The sequence below is a fragment of the Musca autumnalis genome, unplaced genomic scaffold (assembly GCF_047663935.1).
Source record: "Musca autumnalis isolate F117 unplaced genomic scaffold, ASM4766393v1 scaffold_4, whole genome shotgun sequence".
Taxonomy (NCBI): domain Eukaryota; kingdom Metazoa; phylum Arthropoda; class Insecta; order Diptera; family Muscidae; genus Musca; species Musca autumnalis.
In genome coordinates this window covers 158,652,555-158,673,017 of record NW_027411977.1, presented here as the reverse complement: position 1 = coordinate 158,673,017, position 20,463 = coordinate 158,652,555, and the positions used below count along the sequence as shown (strand labels likewise).

Genomic DNA, 20,463 nt, shown 5'->3' with positions numbered 1-20,463 from the left:
CCATGCATACAAAAAGTAATTAAAATGTTTTTCATATGTAGATCCTGATGATGTATTTCGAAGAAAGACGAAATATTGAATAAATAAATAAAACAACAACATCAAGACCTCGAGCTCGTTTTAATCAATAGAATTAGAATATTATTAAAATGAATATAATCGAGCTTGAGGTCAATGTTTGTGTTTTTCTTTATTTCATATTTCTTCCAATATTTCGAAATTCATTGAATTTCATCTTCAGGGGGATCTACAACATAAATTATTAAAATAAAAGTTAATTTCTATATCACAGCATTGTTTTTAATTACTAGTAGAACATAAAAACACGTAAAAATTGACGATCGCTTACTTGTAAATAATTATAATAATAACTTAAAAAACTAGCGTAGTGTGTCTACATCTGTCAAGTGTTATTATTGCACTGATAATTATCTACTTATTGCATGATCTCTTCTCCGTATTAAATGTCTGTAGCAGTAAGCTGTGTTGTCTGTATCGGTTTTGTTGTTTATTCGTTTTGTTGTTGGCAGGTTATTAATGTGGAGCATCTCTATGGTCAATCTCTTATTGTAGTTATGCTCTGTTTGTAGCACTCTCACCTCATCGATATTGGGTGTATGATTGTTGTGCTTACAGTGGTCAGCTAAAGCAGTCTTTTGTATTGTATTAATATTTCGTAATTTTATATCCGATTTGTGTGCAGACATTCGCGTTTTTAATTTATTCTTGGTTGTGCCAACATATAATTTTCCGCAGTTTTCTTCCTTATTACCACCACATTCAATCTCGTATATGACATTATGTTGATCCATTTTTGGAATTTTGCATTTTACATGGCTGAAGATAGATTTTGTTGTGTTGTACGAGCTATGTGCGATTGTATATTTTGTTTTGTCATAAATATCCGATTTTTCTAATCTTTCTGATATATTCGGTAAATAAATCAGAGATTTATAAATCTTGTTTGTTTCAGTTTTCGTCGATTCCAAATTTGAAGGTTTGTATTCATTTATTAGAGATTTCGTTATGTGTAAAGGGAAGTTATTTTTTGTTAAAATGTCTTTGATTTTGAGTTTGTTTTCATAGTGAAATTGTTCGTCGCTAATATTAAGTACTCTGTTTATAAAGTTTTTCGCCGTGTTGATTATTGTGCGTTTTGTATGCTTTGAATAGTAATTTATCAATCTTCCTGAGGCAGTGGGTTTTTGATACCAGTTTATGTATATTTGGTTATCTGGATTTCTTATCACCAGCGTATCCAAGTATGGGATTTTTCCATTTATTTCTTCTTCCACTGTGAATTTTATGTTTTTATTAAAACTATTTAATGTTGTTAAAGTATCTTGTATTGCGTCCTTCTTTATTATTAAAAACAAATCGTCTACGTATTTTGTCAATATCTTTGGTTTGGATTTCAATGATTGCATACATGTATTTAGTAAAGATTCCATAACTAAATCCGCGATTATCGGAGATGCTGGGGATCCCATGGGTAGTCCTACTTTTTGTCTGTATATCTTGTCTTCGTATTTAAAATATCTGTTATCCTTAATGCAGAACTTTACAATGTTGAGGAACAGATTTTTATCAATGTTAGTGTATTGCTCAATTTCTTCCCATCTATCTTCAATGATTTTTAGTCCTAATTCGACTGGAATACTTGGGAACAGCGAAACCACGTCAAATGAAATCATCTTTTCATCGTCATTAATTGTCAAGTCTTTTACCTTATCTCTAAATTGCACAGAATCTCTTACGTTGTAAATTGAGTTTTTAGTTAAGTTCTTCAAGATGTCCACGATATATTTGCAAAGTTTAATTGCCGGAGAATTAATCGACGAACAGATGGGTCTTAATGGGAATCCATCCTTGTGGATTTTGGGCAGACCGTATATCCTTGGTGCTGTGGCAATTTCCGTTCTTAGTCTTTTCTTGTCCAATATTGAAATAATGTTATTCTTAAAAAGTTCTTCAACGATATCATTATTTTTCTTTTGAAGATTTGACGTTGGGTCTTTGTTGATACGTTGATACGTCATTATATCTGATAACAAATTCGACATTCTTTCTTGGTAGTCCTTTTTGTATATAGCTACAGTATATAGCTAGGACATCTTGAAGAACTTAACTAAAAACTCAATTTACAACGTAAGAGATTCTGTGCAATTTAGAGATAAGGTAAAAGACTTGACAATTAATGACGATGAAAAGATGATTTCATTTGACGTGGTTTCGCTGTTCCCAAGTATTCCAGTCGAATTAGGACTAAAAATCATTGAAGATAGATGGGAAGAAATTGAGCAATACACTAACATTGATAAAAATCTGTTCCTCAACATTGTAAAGTTCTGCATTAAGGATAACAGATATTTTAAATACGAAGACAAGATATACAGACAAAAAGTAGGACTACCCATGGGATCCCCAGCATCTCCGATAATCGCGGATTTAGTTATGGAATCTTTACTAAATACATGTATGCAATCATTGAAATCCAAACCAAAGATATTGACAAAATACGTAGACGATTTGTTTTTAATAATAAAGAAGGACGCAATACAAGATACTTTAACAACATTAAATAGTTTTAATAAAAACATAAAATTCACAGTGGAAGAAGAAATAAATGGAAAAATCCCATACTTGGATACGCTGGTGATAAGAAATCCAGATAACCAAATATACATAAACTGGTATCAAAAACCCACTGCCTCAGGAAGATTGATAAATTACTATTCAAAGCATACAAAACGCACAATAATCAACACGGCGAAAAACTTTATAAACAGAGTACTTAATATTAGCGACGAACAATTTCACTATGAAAACAAACTCAAAATCAAAGACATTTTAACAAAAAATAACTTCCCTTTACACATAACGAAATCTCTAATAAATGAATACAAACCTTCAAATTTGGAATCGACGAAAACTGAAACAAACAAGATTTATAAATCTCTGATTTATTTACCGAATATATCAGAAAGATTAGAAAAATCGGATATTTATGACAAAACAAAATATACAATCGCACATAGCTCGTACAACACAACAAAATCTATCTTCAGCCATGTAAAATGCAAAATTCCAAAAATGGATCAACATAATGTCATATACGAGATTGAATGTGGTGGTAATAAGGAAGAAAACTGCGGAAAATTATATGTTGGCACAACCAAGAATAAATTAAAAACGCGAATGTCTGCACACAAATCGGATATAAAATTACGAAATATTAATACAATACAAAAGACTGCTTTAGCTGACCACTGTAAGCACAACAATCATACACCCAATATCGATGAGGTGAGAGTGCTACAAACAGAGCATAACTACAATAAGAGATTGACCATAGAGATGCTCCACATTAATAACCTGCCAACAACAAAACGAATAAACAGCAAAACCGATACAGACAACACAGCTTACTGCTACAGACATTTAATACGGAGAAGAGATCATGCAATAAGTAGATAATTATCAGTGCAATAATAACACTTGACAGATGTAGACACACTACGCTAGTTTTTTAAGTTATTATTATAATTATTTACAAGTAAGCGATCGTCAATTTTTACGTGTTTTTATGTTCTACTAGTAATTAAAAACAATGCTGTGATATAGAAATTAACTTTTATTTTAATAATTTATGTTGTAGATCCCCCTGAAGATGAAATTCAATGAATTTCGAAATATTGGAAGAAATATGAAATAAAGAAAAACACAAACATTGACCTCAAGCTCGATTATATTCATTTTAATAACATTACAAAAGGTCGAACAAAAAAGACAAAAACATCTAGAATTAGAATATTTAAAATAAAGGTCGAAGTAAACAACTAAAAATCTTAAATTCTTTATATATTTTTTTTCATTCGAGCTTGCTGGGCTCATAACCTATTAGATTGGAATATTTTATTGAAGTAAAGTATGTTTAAAAATATTTTCTGAATACATACATACATAATACAATGCCTACTATGTTATAAATCAACATTATAGAATACAGTACATATTAATTTGTTAAACACATATTTCAACAGTACCAACCGACACGGTGCAGGTGAGTGAAGATACGACGATGCCAAGCGGACAGAGAAGGTCGACGAGAGAGAAGAAATTACCGAAGATTCCTTCCTTGAATTTATGGGGGAAAATGTCATAATGTAAGCATGGTATAATATTATGTTATTGTAATCAAGTCATGTTATGTTATCGATAAGAAATGTAATATTGAGTTCCATAAATTGTAATCTCTATTATTGTATTAAATAAACAGTATCTTAACGAACTCAGCACTAAATAGACATCTTTTAAGATACAACACTATTGAAAACTTTAGAAAGTCTGCTCGATTTGGAGATTAGATCTTATATAGGTCGTGACCTTATAAACAGCTCACAGCATGCTTATATGAAAGGGAAATCTACAGAAACAGCGCAACACGAGGTAATGAGTTATATTGAGAAGAACAAGGATAACATGGATCACACATTGGCCGCTTTTCTAGACATAGGAGCAGCGTTCGATGACGTGAAACTTGAATCCATTCATTCTTCTCTAGAGCTATTGAGTGTCCCCTCTATCCTAATTAACTGGATTGATAGAATGCTGGAGAGCAGACTGGTCAATTCCAGCATTGGGGAGAGTTTCGTAAGGAAGTCAGAGCACCCCAGGGTGGAGTTTTATCTCTTCTACTGTGGCTCCTAGTGGTGAACGGGATACTCAAGGAATTCGCACAATTTAGGAACTACTAGCTGACGACGTTGTCATTTAATTTAGTGGACAATTCTTGTCGACGCTGTCAGAACTGATGCAGGGTGCGCTGGTAAAGCTCTCTCGCTGGGCTCACCACAATGGTCTTGGGGTGAACCCTGCAAAGACTGAGCTGGTACCAATGCTGGATGGTGTGCGGTTGGATCTCTCTACGGAGGCGAAATACCTGGGAGTGGTCCTGGACATCTGCTAAGATGGAAAAGGAACAAGGAGGAGCGCACCAAGAGGGGTCTGGTTGCGCTTTATTCCTGTAAGAACTCCAAAGGCAAGAGTTGGGGTCTCAGACCACATGTAATACATTGGTTGTATAGGACAGTGGTCTGCCCCATTTTGACCTATGGTTGTCTCGTCTGGTGACATGCCCTAATCAATAATTCCCATCTGTCCAAGTTAGCTACTGTGCAACGAGCTGCGTCAATTCTCATTACTGGAGCAGCAAGAAGCACCCCTCAGCAGCATTGAATGCCATACTGAACGTCCAGCCCATGGATATTCTTGTACAGTATCAAGCATCACGATCTGCCCTGAGGCTTAAGGAGCTAAATCTGTGGCGTTGTTCACATCTTGGACATGCTGGTGTTCTACATCGGATATGTGGTCAGATTGGACTAAGAGACAGGGGTGATGAGACTGACTACATCTCACCACGCCTGGACTTTGACATAGCTGAAGTAATAATACCCGACAGGAGTGAATGGGAACAAGGCAGACCACTTCCCGATAGCCTATCAATCTTCACCGATAGGTCGAAGATGGAAGAAGGCACGGGGTCTGGTGTGTTTTGTGAAGAACTTTATATCAGGGACTCGTATAAGCTTAATGACAATTGTAGTGTTTTTCAGGCAGAAGTTTTTGCGGTTTGGAAAGCCTTGGAGCTACTAGTGGGAATGATGGACCTTGTAGATAAGATAGTCACTGTCTACGTGGACAGACAGGTTGCTCTAAAAGGGTTAAGGTCATACACTATTAAATCTAGGACTGTTCAAAGTTGTAGGTCTATCTTAAAAACATGTAACATAGATGTTAAGTTTGGCTGGGTTCCACGACATTGCAATGTTGAGGGGAAACGAGATAGTTGATGAATTAGCAAGACGAAGCTCCAATCCTCGGACCTCAGGGTGGAGAATTGTGTCAAGCCACCTCTCTGCTTTTTCCTCGACAAGCTCAGTAAGCTCTACGCAGAGAAAACCGTTAAAGTTTAGCAAGACGTACCTGGTTGTAAGGTATCTAAGTCAATCAGGCCGCAATCTCAGGGCGAAGAACTGCGTCCTTCCTCTGACTGTGCAAGTCAGAAATCTGAATCGCTGTCATAACTGGCCACTGCGGAATAAGATCTATGGCATGCAAGTGGGATGACAATAACGTTGAGTGTTGTATGTTATGTGAGGATGAGGATGAAACGGAGACAATCGAGCTCCTTCTATGTAGATGTCCTAGACTGATAGTCAAAAGATATAGACTATTTGGTGTACATGTGATTGAATCTCTCTCTTACTTCTCCTCTATTGACCCTACAGTACTGGTAGTTTACTGCAAGAGCCTTAAGTGGCTCTGGGGCGGGTCAGTATAGACTTAGAACAGTGTAGAAAAAAAAGAAAACTTGTTGACCACTTACAGCGCAATCGGCCGATCTGCGGTAGGCTATGGGGCGCCAGTAGGGTCCTCTCATCCAAAATTGAGGAAAACTTTCTCTCACCAACAAATTTGGATGGCGAACAGGTCGACGAGGTAAATGACTCAACTCTAACCAATGAGGAAGAATTATTCCCTCCGCCGGTCAAGCTGAGTCGCCACTTCTACCTGACAAGGTCGCTCCTCCAATTTGTTCAGGAGAAAAACCACCATTGCTTCGTAGGCAAACTGCGGTGGATGAAGTTGTCGGAGAGTGTGACGCAACCATGGACAACATGGATGAGTCACACCTTCAACCTCAAAAAGCGCAAGCAAGGAGGCAGTGAATAGAAAGGACTATCGTTTTGCGATTTCATATTGCAAGCGATATGTCAACAAAGATCCCAAATTAATCACCGATAGGGAATTTAAATTAATTCGGAAAAACCTAAAGTTTGTGAGGAGGTTCGAAAGAAAATATCCTCACTTAACGATTAAGGATTTTCCGGTTAATGAAATTCCCACGTCGTGTGAGGGAGGGAATCCTGTCGTAACCCACATGGAAGTGACTACAGAATGCCCTCCTACCATACCCGCCGGTGACCCGGCAAAATCACAGTCCAAACAGGCTGTGAAAAGGCCAGTTAGGTCAAAAACCAGGCGCAGGAAAACAGATGCCTCCCCAAACCCCTCGGCTGCCCCTTCTTCTAAGCCCATAAACAAGGTGATGGAGGTGAGTCAGCTATTGGGCAGGGGGAAGCTCGCAAAGCGGGATGATAAGCCTGTGGTAGTGGCGACATCTTCAAAGCCTAGCGGAAGAACAACACTTCCACACTCGCTGTTCCTTCACATAAACCCTGTGAACCAGCTAGCAGGTCTCTAGAGAAACCCTGCACATCCAAGCAGGGTGACATTGCTGTGCGACGGACAGTTCCGGATGACCTGAGAGTGGCCATCATTGACAGGGCTGATCCTAATGGAAGGATCAGCACATGTCACTGGTTGCAAATCGAGGGTCATCTTAGAGACGTTCTCATCTCAGACGAGGTGGATCGCAGCAAAGGTTATTATCATGGTTATTAACTGTGAGAATAAGGAGTCTGTCGATTTCCTTAAATCCATAGTTAATAATCTTTATCCTCTTTGGGAGGGGAGCGATCTGGCGGCAGTCAGCATTGCTGAGATTCCGTGTGGGATGGTGACTTCAGTATGGGTCCCCCTCCAGCTATGGAGCTAGACAAAATACTGAAGCTAGTCGAAAAGCAGAACGACGGTCTTCGGATGGAAAACTGGAGAATTCTTGGTTCCTATCCGATGAACGGCGGTCTTGTCATTCGCCTTGCAACGGATGTAAGCGGGGAATCCTAATTGCGCGGTCGAGAGGGGGTGCTTAACTTCGGATTAGGAAGGTTATGCTTCAAAATCCCACCAAAGCACCAGTAGGAGATAGGCGGCAGCAGCTCAGTGTGGTGCAGATTAACCTGCACCATTGCAGAGCTGCTGCTACCGAGCTCCTACTTACTCTCTCGACTTCCAATATTGATATTGCTCTGGTCCAGGAGCCTTATTTATACAATAATAAGGTTGCTGGAATGAGCAATAACAACTTAACTGTCCTCGCTGCCTCGAATGGTGACAAAGTGAGAACATGTGTAGTTGCAAAAAAGAACCTAAAACTAATGCTTCTCTCCAATTTCAGCAGGGGTGACATCACCACCATAAGGATGGACAGAGGGCAGAGGAAACCCGTTATAATTGCCTCTGTCTACATGCCTTATGAAGACCCCGACCCACCCGGTGGCATCGTAAATACTCTGATGGACGAAATGGGGAGCACAGGCCACATCATCCTTGGATGTGATGCATATGCTCATCACTTCCATTGGGGAAGCAGTGATACCAACACTAGGGGTGAGTCCATTTTCAAATTCATTTTGCAAAATATTTTAAGAATTTGTAATAGGGGTACCACACCTACTTTCCAAAACAGAGTTAGAGGCGAGGTCATTGACATCACCCTAACCAATATGGAAGACTCCGAGGTTATGGACTAGAAGGTATCTGAAAAGTGTTCTTTCTCAGACCACAAGATGATACTCTTCAAAGTTCCCATAACTTCGGAGAAACAAAAACCATACAGGAATCCCAGGAGAACAGACTGGAACAAGTACAGTTCACAAACGACTTCGGTACTAAGCAATCCCCAAAGATTGTCCACAGAAAAGGAAGTCGAGGTTGCTGTAAATGATCTAAGTCACTCTTGAGATGCTACGAGGATTCCTGACCTTAACCTACCATGGGATGAAATCTCACCCGGTATGGTGGAGCAAAGACCTGGCCAGTCTTCGCAAGGCGGCCAGGAAATCATACAACAAAGCCAGCAAATCTCTCAGTACAGATTGGGATACCTACAGGGTTAATTTCAATAAGTACAAGAGTGAAATTAAAAAGGCTAAACAGAGATCTTGGGCTTGCTTCGCTGAGTCCATAGAAGGAGTTAACGAAGCTGCCAGGTTTCGTAAGATTCTATCCAAGGATCCCAATCCCATGTGTAGCATCAAACGAGAAACCGGCACGTGGACTAACTCTGGTCTAGAGACTCTAAATCTGCTGTCTGAAGTGAATTTTCCAGGCTGTACAGACCTAGAGAGTGACTCGCAGCAAACGAATCACAATCAGGGCTGCACGGCACAGGACGAGCAACGGATTGACAGCTTAACTAGCATCCCAAGAATAAAATGGGCGATAGACAGCTTCCAACCCTATAAATCTCCTGGACCGGATGACATTATACCGGCTATGTTGCAAAATGCAGCTGACTCGGTACTGGCAACCATAAAGGAAATTTACAGGGCCTGCCTGCGTCTGTCGTACATACCTAACCCATGGAAGGAGGTAACGGTGACTTACATTCCCAAAGCTGGGAAGCCTAGTCACACACTACCTAAGGACTATAGACCCATTAGTCTTTCTTCCTTCCTCCTTAAAACTCTAAAGAGACTACTCGACTACGACATCCGGTCTCATCTACACCATTTTCATATGTAATTCGAAGAATTTCATTTGTAATTTGATTATTTCATTTGAAATTCGAAACTTTTCACTTGTAATTTGAGAATTCCAATTGAATTTCGAATTATTTCATTTGTAATTTGAGAATTCCATTTGAAATTCGAATTATTTCATTTTCAATTCAATTCAATTTATTTTTATTATTCAGATAATATTTACAATATATTTTACAAATTTGACAATGGTTTTTTAAAGAGCTTAAGGTTTAACCTTTTTCTACTTAGATACATAAACATAATTTATGAATAAAGATGGATGTAATGATGTTTAAAATGAAGGAAAAAAGTTTCAAAAACCTTTATGAATTTTTTAATAAAAACTACCTAACCTAACTTATACTACTTTTTATGAGACCAGCTCATTAATATGACTATATTCCGAATATGAACATTTGGTGTTGAAATTTGAAGTTATTTTGTTAATTTTTATGGAAACCAAGTCTACATTGGAGACTTGATGAAGAGTTGAGGTAGGAAATAATCTTGGGCGATTATAAATTAATTTCAGTATCTTATTTTGTAAGACTTGAAGTTTTTTTAAATGACAGTTTGCACTATCAGCCCAGACAGGAGTTGCGTAAAAAAATACAGCTTGAAATATGCTTCTAAAAATTAACATCTTATTTTCAATATTCAGAGCCGATGTTCGATTTAAAAAGGGGTATAAAGTTCTTATAAGTACATTAGTTTTGTTTACAATATATGAAATATGATCTCGGAATGTTAATTTTTTGTCTAATATTACGCCCAAATACTTAACATTATTTTCCCATTCAACTGACCTATTGTTAACAATTAAATTGGATTGTGGGATATAGCATTGCTTTCTTTTTCTGGTGAAGAAAATAGCCTGACATTTTTCAGAATTTATAACAATTTTCCATTTTTTATAATATTCCAATAATGTGTTTAGTGAAAATTGTAATTTTGATAATATTTCGGATGATAGTTCTCCGGAACACAATATTGCGGTATCATCAGCAAATATTGACAATGTGCAGTCTTCGAAATGGGGAATGTCTGCCGTATATATATTATACAAGATTGGCGAAAGGCAAGAGCCTTGGGGACAGCCTGCTTTTATTTCAAAAAGATCTGAGGTGATTGAACCAATGTGGACTCTGAATGTTCGCGATTTTAGAAAACTTTTTATGATACACACAATATGATTTGGAAATTTAAACTGTATAAGTTTATATATTAAAGCATTGTGCCAGACTGAATCAAATGCTGCTTTAATGTCTAGTAAAAGCATACCAGTGGAATTTTGACAGTTAAAATTTGTTTTCACCATATTTCTGATTCGAACTAAGGGGTGAGTAGTATTGTGCTCCCGGCGAAAGCCATACTGTGAAGACGGCAAAATATTTCTGTCTTCAATAAAATTCAAAATTTCTTCTTTTATAATCTTTTCTAGAACTTTACTTATCGATGACAACAGACTGATAGGTCTGTAAGAATTTGGTGAATTGTGGGGCTTATTCGGCTTGTTAATAGCAATTACTTTGGCTTCTTTAAATTTGTCAGGGAAATATCCAAGCCTAAGACAACTGTTTATAAGTAATGTTAAGAATTTCAAACCTTTACTTGGAAGTGATTTTAAACATATATTATTTATGCCATCAATTCCTGGAGATTTTTTAGTTTTTAAGTTTTTAACAACTTCTATGATTTTTCTATATGGAATGGTAATATGATTATTGGCAATAACGTTATAATCAAAATTGAATACCGCAGTATTAACGGTATCTTCTATAGAACTATTTAAATTCGATGAAAAAGAATGATTTTCATTAAAAATGTTGCCTAAAATATGACATTTGTCAGCCGTCGTATCATAACGTTGATTATTGTGTATGAGTGTAGGAACATTTTTAGACCTTTTGCGTATGATTTTTGTCAAGTTCCAGAAAGGTGGTGATCCTTTATCTAAGGTTGAAAGTAAATTATTCCAAGAGGTGTTCTTGAATCTATCAACTTGACTTTTTATTATGGAGTTTAAGACTTTAAACTCATAATAATCGCTTATTCTTCTGTAGCGTATCCACCTTCTTCTGTAGTAATTTCGCTGTTGAATCGTGAGCTTAATATTGGTAGGCAGTTTTCTTTCTCGAATTTGTCTTGTTTTAGTGGGTACACTTGCAGCGATTGCTCCATTTAAAGTGTTATAAAAGTGTTCTAAAGCAGAATCCACTAGTTCAGTTGTTGTCAAATCAATATTGGGGAAATTGATATTCTGATTTATAAAACGAGAATAACGATTCCAGTTTGCATTTTTGAAATCAAGATATTTTCGTTGTTGGTTACTACAACCGGAATTTAACGACAGTTTGACAGGAAGATGATCAGAACTCAAGTCGTTTATCACAACAGGGGTATCTAATACCTCAATTGTGTTGCTGAGAAAAATATCAAGAGTGGAACTCTGACGATTTAATTGAGAAGGGATAAAAGAACACTCATTTGGAAAAAGGATGTCATAACCATAGGAATCTTGTTTTTCATAAAGGATGTTTCCCCAGCAGTTTCCTCTGGAACAGCCCCACATTTGGTGTCGGCTATTAAAGTCGCCACCTAAAATATACTTTTCGGCCCTGGTTAATTTGTGGATATCAGAAGCAAATCCTCTCTTGCGTGAACCGTCAGATCCTACAAGACCACCTGGGAAGTAGCATGAATAAATATTAAGACTGCCAATGTCGCTATGAACTTGTATACCAACGTTTTCAATAAGTGAAGTATTAATAATAGGTAAATTCGAATGGGAAATATTATTTCTTATTAGGATAGCTACTCCTCCTCCTCTATTTGAAATTCTGTCATTTCTATAAATACAAAATTGGGGATGACTTAGTGAGATAGAAGGTTTTAGCCCACTCTCAGATAATAAACAAATATTTATTTCGTTATTTAACAGAAAATCAAACAATTCCAAACTTTTATTTTTGATGCCTCTCGCATTCCAAGTTATAATATTTAGTTTAACAGTCATTATCGTACAAATTTGGTAGCGATACTTGTTATCACTTCGAATTGATCTAGTTTATTTTTACAATTTCGGAGTCTTGTAATTAACTCTAATGTTATTTGTTGTACTTCCTCAATTGAAAACAAATCATCGGGGTTTGTTGTTGTATTTCCATGATTTTGGATGTTGATATTGTTGTGGTTTTGCTGCCGAGTCCACATCGACGGTGGCTGGGGTATGTTCTGCTTAATTGCATTGGGGTAGTTGTTGTTGTATAACGAGAAGGGATTATACATTTTTTGTTGTTGCTTATTTTGAGGTCTGTTTCGTTGTTTAATTTGTAAGTACTGAGCTTTACTAGGGCAGTTGACGTCCGTTGACTTATGTGCTCCCATGCAATTAGCACATTTTACTTCATTTTCTTTGCATTCGCTGGTTTTATGATTACCGGCACAATTTGCACAAAATGTTTTAACTTTACAACGACTCTGTCCATGACCATACATTTGGCAGTTGTGACATTGAGTTATACGATTTTGTCGTACAGATTGGAAATCCCACTTGATTTGAATTTTTTCTAATTCTGAATGATTATGTCTCAATTCTTTCATAGTTATCGTTTTGCGCTTGAAATAGACTACATAAATAACGTAATCCCCATATTTTGATTTTTGATGCACTATTTTAACATCAATACATTGCAGTCCTCTTTGGATTAATTTATTTTTAATAGACATTGGATCAAATACATCCAGACCGAAAAGAAGCGCCTTGTATGGTTTTTCTTCTTTTGTTGCATATGTAAAAAATTCATATTTAGATTCCAATATTTTGCACATAGCATCAAAGTCATTTTTGGTCTTGCAAAATAATTTTAGACCAATTGATATTTTACGAATTGAATAGTCAGTTATATTACAAATTTTGCACAATTCATGAATTTCTTCTATTTTACACTTTAAAACAGTGATAGGAGGAATGTGTGTTTTAGTTGCACTTTGCACTTCTTCACTTTCAATATCATCATCGTTGATTGTTTGCAATGGAGCAAAGTAATTGTTGCTTTCTGCACTTGGTGCAGTGATATTGTTTTTGGGTTTTTTCCCTTTCATTTTTTCGAGATGTGCATTCACATCATTGGTTTCGTATGACCGCTTAATTTTGTAATTTTACAGAAGCAATTGTTCTTGTAACAAGAATATTTTTTTTTTTTGTACGTTATGAATAGTAATAAATTGTTGTTTTATTTTTGAAGAAAAGAAAACGAACAAACTCGGTTGTAATGCAATGCACTGACACGTCCGTCGACATCGAGAGCTAGTCATTGACTGTTATTTCATTTTTAATTTGAATTTTTTCATTTGTAATTCGAATTATTTCATTTATAATTCGAATTTTTCCATTTGTAATTTGAATTTTTCTATTTGTAAATCGATGTTTTTCATTTGGAATTTCAAATGAAAAAAATCAAATTACAAATGGAAAAATTTGAATTACAAATGAAATAATTCGAATTACAAATGAAAAAATTCAAATTACAAATGAAATAATTCGAATTTCAAATGGAATTCTCAAATTACAAATGAAATAATTCGAATTTCAAATGAAATTCTCAAATTACAAATGAAATAATTCGAAATTCAATTGGAATTCTCAAATTACAAGTGAAATGTTACGAATTGCAACTGAAATTATTCGAATTACATGTGAAAATGGTGTAGATTCCAATATTATAAGCAACTCGCAGCACGCCTATATTAAAGGCAAGTCGGTGGACACCGCCTTACACGAGGTGGTTGGATATATTGAGAGGAATATGGAGGGTTCGAGCTTCACACTTGCAGCCTTCCTCGATATAGAGGGAGCCTTCAACAATGTGAAGCTGGAATCCATTCATAATTCGCTCACTAACGCAGGAGTTTCCTCTATCCTTGTTAGGTGGGTTGATGAAATGCTGAAGAGCAGAATCATCAACTCCCATCTAGGAGAGAGTTCCGTAAGGAAAAAGGTTTGCAGGGGTACGCCTCAAGGAGGAGTTTTATCACCCCTCCTCTGGCTCCTTGTAATAAACGAAATTCTTGTGAAATTCAACCAACTAAGGACGAAGGTGGTAGCTTATGCTGACGATGTTGTTATCCTCATAAGCGGCAAATTCTTGTCGACCATATCAGACCTTATGCTGCGTGCTTTAGTGCAGCTGTCTCGCTGGGCTCGCACCAATGGACTTGGTGTGAATCCAACGAAGACTGAGCTCTTACTCTACACGTAGAAGCGCAAAATTCCCGATTTCCCGCTACCAAAGCTGGACGGTGTTGCCCTAAAACTTTCATCGGAAGCCAAATACCTCGGTGTTATCCTGGACCAACGTTTAAATTGGAAAAGGAATTCTGAGTAGAGGGTTAAGAGATTTTTTTATGGCACTCTATTCCTGCAAGAACTCCATTGGTAAAAGTTGGGGTCTCAGACCAACGATCATACACTGGTTGTATGATACCGTGGTTCTCCCAATGCTTATCTATGGTGGGCTTGTCTGGTGGCATGCCATCGGGAACAGTGCACTTCTGTCCAAATTATCTAGTGTTCAAAGAGCCGCATCTCTGCTAATCTCTGATGCCATTAGAAGTACACCTCAAGCCGCCCTGAATGTGATACTTGATCTCCAACCTCTGGACATCACTATCCACTTTCAGGCGGCGAGGACGGCTTTCAGGCTTAGAGAGGCAGTGTTCACGATTTGGACATGCAAAGGTCCTCTCACCCTTCACCGATTTACTTGAGTTTAGTGGACCCGATCACATCAGTGATTATATACCCACTGTACTCAACTTCAACCAAATCAACGTCACAATCCCAAGCAGGGATGCCTGGTCTAGTGGTACCCCTCCTCTTGGCGGTCTGGCCATCTACACAGACGGTTCAAAGATGGAGAATGGCACAGGTGGCGGGGTCTTCTGCGAAAACCCACAAATTAAGCAATCCTTCAAACTCAACGATAACTGCAGCGTTTTTCAGGCAGAGATTTTTGCAATAAGGAAAGCAGTAGAGATGGTCAAAGTACTTGGGAGTACCCTTAAAGGACCGGTGACTATTTTTGTCGATAGTCAATCGGCCCTTAAGGCTCTTGACTGCAAAAACGCTCTGCTTGAAGTACGCGACTTCGTTGGTCTTTCCTGGGTTCCAGGACACTAGCACGGGGTGGCTCTCAGTCGACTGACTGGTGAGTCATCTATCAGACCACCAAAGTGCTACTACATCCGAAAACTTCGCGGTTACTTCCTTGAGAAGGCGTGGCAAAGATGGTAAATGGAAACTGGCTGTAAGGTATCCAAGGCAATCTGGCCCAGCTATTCTCAACATAGAACCAACTCAGGTCTCATTACCGGTCATAACATGGACAGGTCCCTAACATCTAGATGGGACAACAGTAGTGTAGACTACTGTAGGCTATGGCAAGATCCAGAAGAAACAGAGACGGTAGAACATCTACTATGTAGGTGCCCCTCGTTGCTCACGAGGAGACATCGATTCTTCGGTAGATATGAGATAAATACTCTGACTTTCTACACCGACATAGACCCCATCTACATGTACCAATTTGCCAAAAATCTCACATGGCTTGGCAAACAAAACTAATTAATCTCTGATTTTCTTTATTACCGTATATTACTTCAGAATAGACCAGTCACCATTTTCAACACCCATCTTATAAATCAGCATCCATCATCATCACATCCACCCCACCAAAATCACTCTACATCAACAAATCTGCTACATACCAATCACCGTTTCATCTTTATTATAAACCGTCACCTAGCGTCTATCATCATCACAACCTCAACAACTACATGTACCAATTTGCCAAAAATCTCACATGGCTTGGCAAACAAAACTAATTAATCTCTGTTTTTCTTTCTCCTTCACACAGGGGGATAGAAATCGGCTCAACTCTGAACAATACCCTAAGCGGCAACACACCCACATCCGTATCACATCCACTACATCAACATCTTTGCCACAACCACAGTAGCCGCGCACCCATATCCATTACTCATCGCATCCATCACACCAAACCACTCTACATCAACAAAACCTGCAATAGACCAACCACCGTGTATTACTTCAGAATAGACCAGTCACCATTTTCAACACCCATCTTATAAATCAGCATCCATCATCATCACATCCACCCCACCAAAATCACTCTACATCAACAAATCTGTTACATACCAATCACCGTTTCATCTTTATTATAAACCGTCACCTAGCGTCTATCATCATCACAACCTCAACAACAATACATAAACATCTCTATAATAGACCAACCACCGCACATCACTGCAGTATAGACCAGTCACCACACATAACAACTTGATTATAAACTTACATCCAACATCACAATCTCAGCAACAACCTTTAAACTTACAACCATCATCCCAGCATCACCTACACACTCAACTTCACAAACAAATCCGCAATAGTCCAACATCTATCATCATCACATATAGTCCAACCACAACACACTGTTTCTTTAAGGATGATCACAATGGACCACAAGGTCTCCGAGTGAAGTAGCAGCCAATAACGGTAGCTGCGCGTCCTAAAACCAAACCATCCCTGTCACTATTTAATTGACAGGCTTCCCCCACCCAAGCAAGTCAGGAGAGATCTTCTTGATCTGGAGAGAGAGATCCAAAGGTATAAGAAAGAACCTCTAGATCAACGAGCCCATCAGGCAGGCTTGGATAGCATTCACACTGACATGGTTGCGCAGGCAGTACAGAGATACAGTGTGAAGGCCGTACTTGGAGAGCAACCTCCATCCATTGCAGCAGAATAACGCCAGCTGCCAAGGCAAACACCAGTGGTTTTAGCCCAGTTAAGATTCGGACGATGCAGCCGCCTCAATTCGCTGCCACGATACCCAACACATGAATGAACACAAAGGACCAACGGTCTCCGAGTGAAGCAGTCACCTATACTACTAGATGGCTGAGCATCCTTAAACTTAACCTAACCTAGGCGAGAACTCATAAAAAGTCATAACTCTATTGCACACCCCATTTTCAAGGATAAGCAAATATACATTGCTGTTGTTGTTTTCCTTTTCTATTCCAAACTATAAAAACAATTTTTTTGGAAGCACTTTGTATACATCAAAGAATATCCGAACACAAAAACAAAATACATGTATTTCAAATTTGAAATACATGTATTTTGTTGTTTTGAATAACGCACACGTAGAGTTTGGGAATTACCGACTTTTTTTCAATCCCGGGAAATCGGGAATGAAAAGTTCTCATTCCCGGGAATTCCCGGGACTATGGGAAATCGAATTGGTGGGGCATAGACGTGACAGAGAGTAAGCAAACGTGAATTACTTACTCCATTTATGTGTAGTTGTGTCGTTAGTTATCTCTTTGGAATAATATTAAGGGTAAAATACAAAAAGGTCAAAAAGCGTGTGTTAATCATAGAACAAAACCGTTTATAGCGAATTTTTATACGGCTGACCTTTTGGGTACACGGCTTCACAATTGCAACTCGGTGGCACCAATGATTAGAGGCGTACCATACCATAGTTATTACTGGCTTCCAATACTAATATACTCCATTTGCCACTTATGATAACATGGGGCGCCTTCACCGCGTTTTTGTTCAAATTTTCTCATATCGACCGTTATAGTTTTTTCAAATATTATTTTTGGTAACAATATTAGCATATCCTGACTAAAAGTTTTGATATAAGAAAGGTTATGATTTTGTTTTTACATTATTATTTTTGAGAATTTACAAAATGTCCGCACCCATGGGGCAACTTAGCCATCGATATGGTGCATTTTCCAACGGACTCTTCCTTAACCCAGATATGCCGGGTGTACTACACTATTATTTGCAGGTTTCTGCGCTTATTTTACGTTAAATTTTCAATTTTGTCTAGAGTAATTGACTTATGCTAATAATTCTTTTCTGGAATATTTGAGAACCCCATAGAAGACTAAATAACAAATGTCAGTCATTTCGGTGGGATATTGACGTCACAACCTTCAAAATACCGAAAATCAAGAGGTACCGTTCTATGGGGGCTATATTAAGGCGTGTACCTGTATCGACAAATTTCTGGGGGAAAGTCTTATACCACCAGCGAAGATTAAATATCAAATTTTAGCTATTTCGGAGGAATATTGAGGCCACAACCTTCAAAATACCGAAAATCAGGTGGTACCGTTCTATGGCGGCTATATCAAAACATGGATCGATATACCCATTTGGAATACCAAACATCCTAGGAGTAACAGAAACTTCTATACTAAATTACAAAGCTCTACCCTTAAAATTGCGAGCTGTATCTTGATTTCAACAGACGGGCGGACGGACGGACATGGTTATATCGACATAGAATTTTACCCTGATCAAGAATATATACTTTATAGGGTCACCCATGAATATTGCGATGTGTTACAAACGGAATGACAAATTTAATTATACCCTCCATATTTTGGTGGAGGGCATAAAAATATATCGTCTGCTCCGTCGGAAAAGGTCGTAAGTCCCTCTTCATAAATTTTTCAGGAGGAAGAAAAAACATTCCAGCGCTTTCAGTATTAAAGATTTTATTATGGTGCTAAAGGCAGTAATCCTCGTTTATTTATTCCGCTTCAATACCTGTACTTTGTTTGATCAAATTCCGTCGCGTTTGGGAGTTAATTGGATGTCTTTGGACTTTCGACCTTTTCCTTGTACAGTTTTGGGTTTCTGCAGGGACTTACGACATTTTCCTACAATTTACGGATTTTTTAAAATAAAATATTTATACTTTACAAAATAATGTGGAAAGGGTATTATAAGTTTGTTTTGTCCACTATTCGTGTAACAACGCGAAGTATTCGTCGTAGACCCCCTTGCCATTGTTTCATATCTTAAGAGATAAAGTGATCTAGCTATGTGTGTCAATCTGCCCATTAACAATTGTAATAAAACTCCATGCCTCAATTATGGACCGATCGTCACGAAATTTTGTGGAGAGGTCGGTTTCCGACCAGAAGTGACCCCATTTGCTGTTATGATCGTAAGGTGTGAAATGGACCAAACCCAAAATTTTTAATGAATTCAGAATACAAACTAATACCGTTATGTGAATAAATGTCCCTAGAGAAACCACAAATTACCAGTTAATAATGTTAAGTAAGATGTACGACAGAAAAAACAGTAAAAATTATGATTTTTTTACAAATTTTTTAATATATGAGGTATTTGAACACATACAAGGTGGCGCAAAAGTAATCCTCCTATCAGAAAATGCTATAAATTTTGCGATTGGCCCCAAATGTCTGTTCTGTTCTGACATTTTTGTAGTAACCACATGCGAAATACACGTTAATAGACAATGTTACGCTACCCTGCTCCAGAACGCGGAATATTGGTGACTATTTATTTAACCAATGATCGGTGGTGACTTTGGCACAACGCAAAATCGCCTGATTTTACCGCTCCAGAATTCTTTTTGTGGGGCTTTTTGAAGTCGCGGGTTTATATCATACGACGTGTTTTGACTTGTACTATCATTCTGTAACAAAAACGCGATTCCCAAAAAAAAAGTGGACTTACGACCTTTTCCAACGGAGCAGGCGATGTATGACTTATACATGAAAATACAAATACGCGTATTCCCGGGAATTTCAAAAAAATTTCCCAGGAAATCCGTCTCAAAAAAATTCGGGAATTCCTGGGAAATCCCGGGCCGGGAATTCCCGACCAGAAACTCTACGCACACGCAACACGCACTAATTTAGGTTTTGCCTTTAAATTTTAATACATAGTATGTAACGGCTCCTAAATAAAAATTATCTGTAATTCATAATTTTTTGCTTTTATTCGGAGAGACACTGTATATAAAGTTGCGTTCAAAATAATAGGAATCAAAGGAATAAGTATGGCTAAACTTCTCCATTTTGGTTTATTTCTTTAACATTGTTTACATCCCAACTCTTAATGCATTAACAGAAATTTTGCAATTTGCTTTAAATTATTTACTGTTTA

The 20,463-nt window shown here is 37.6% G+C and overlaps 1 protein-coding gene across 2 annotated transcripts in view; it reads right to left on the bottom strand.

Annotated features, from left to right (window-relative positions):
• Positions 1–20,463, bottom strand: part of Ptp69D (Protein tyrosine phosphatase 69D) — a 384,912-nt gene that overhangs the window by 287,436 nt on the left and 77,013 nt on the right. The window lies entirely within an intron of this gene.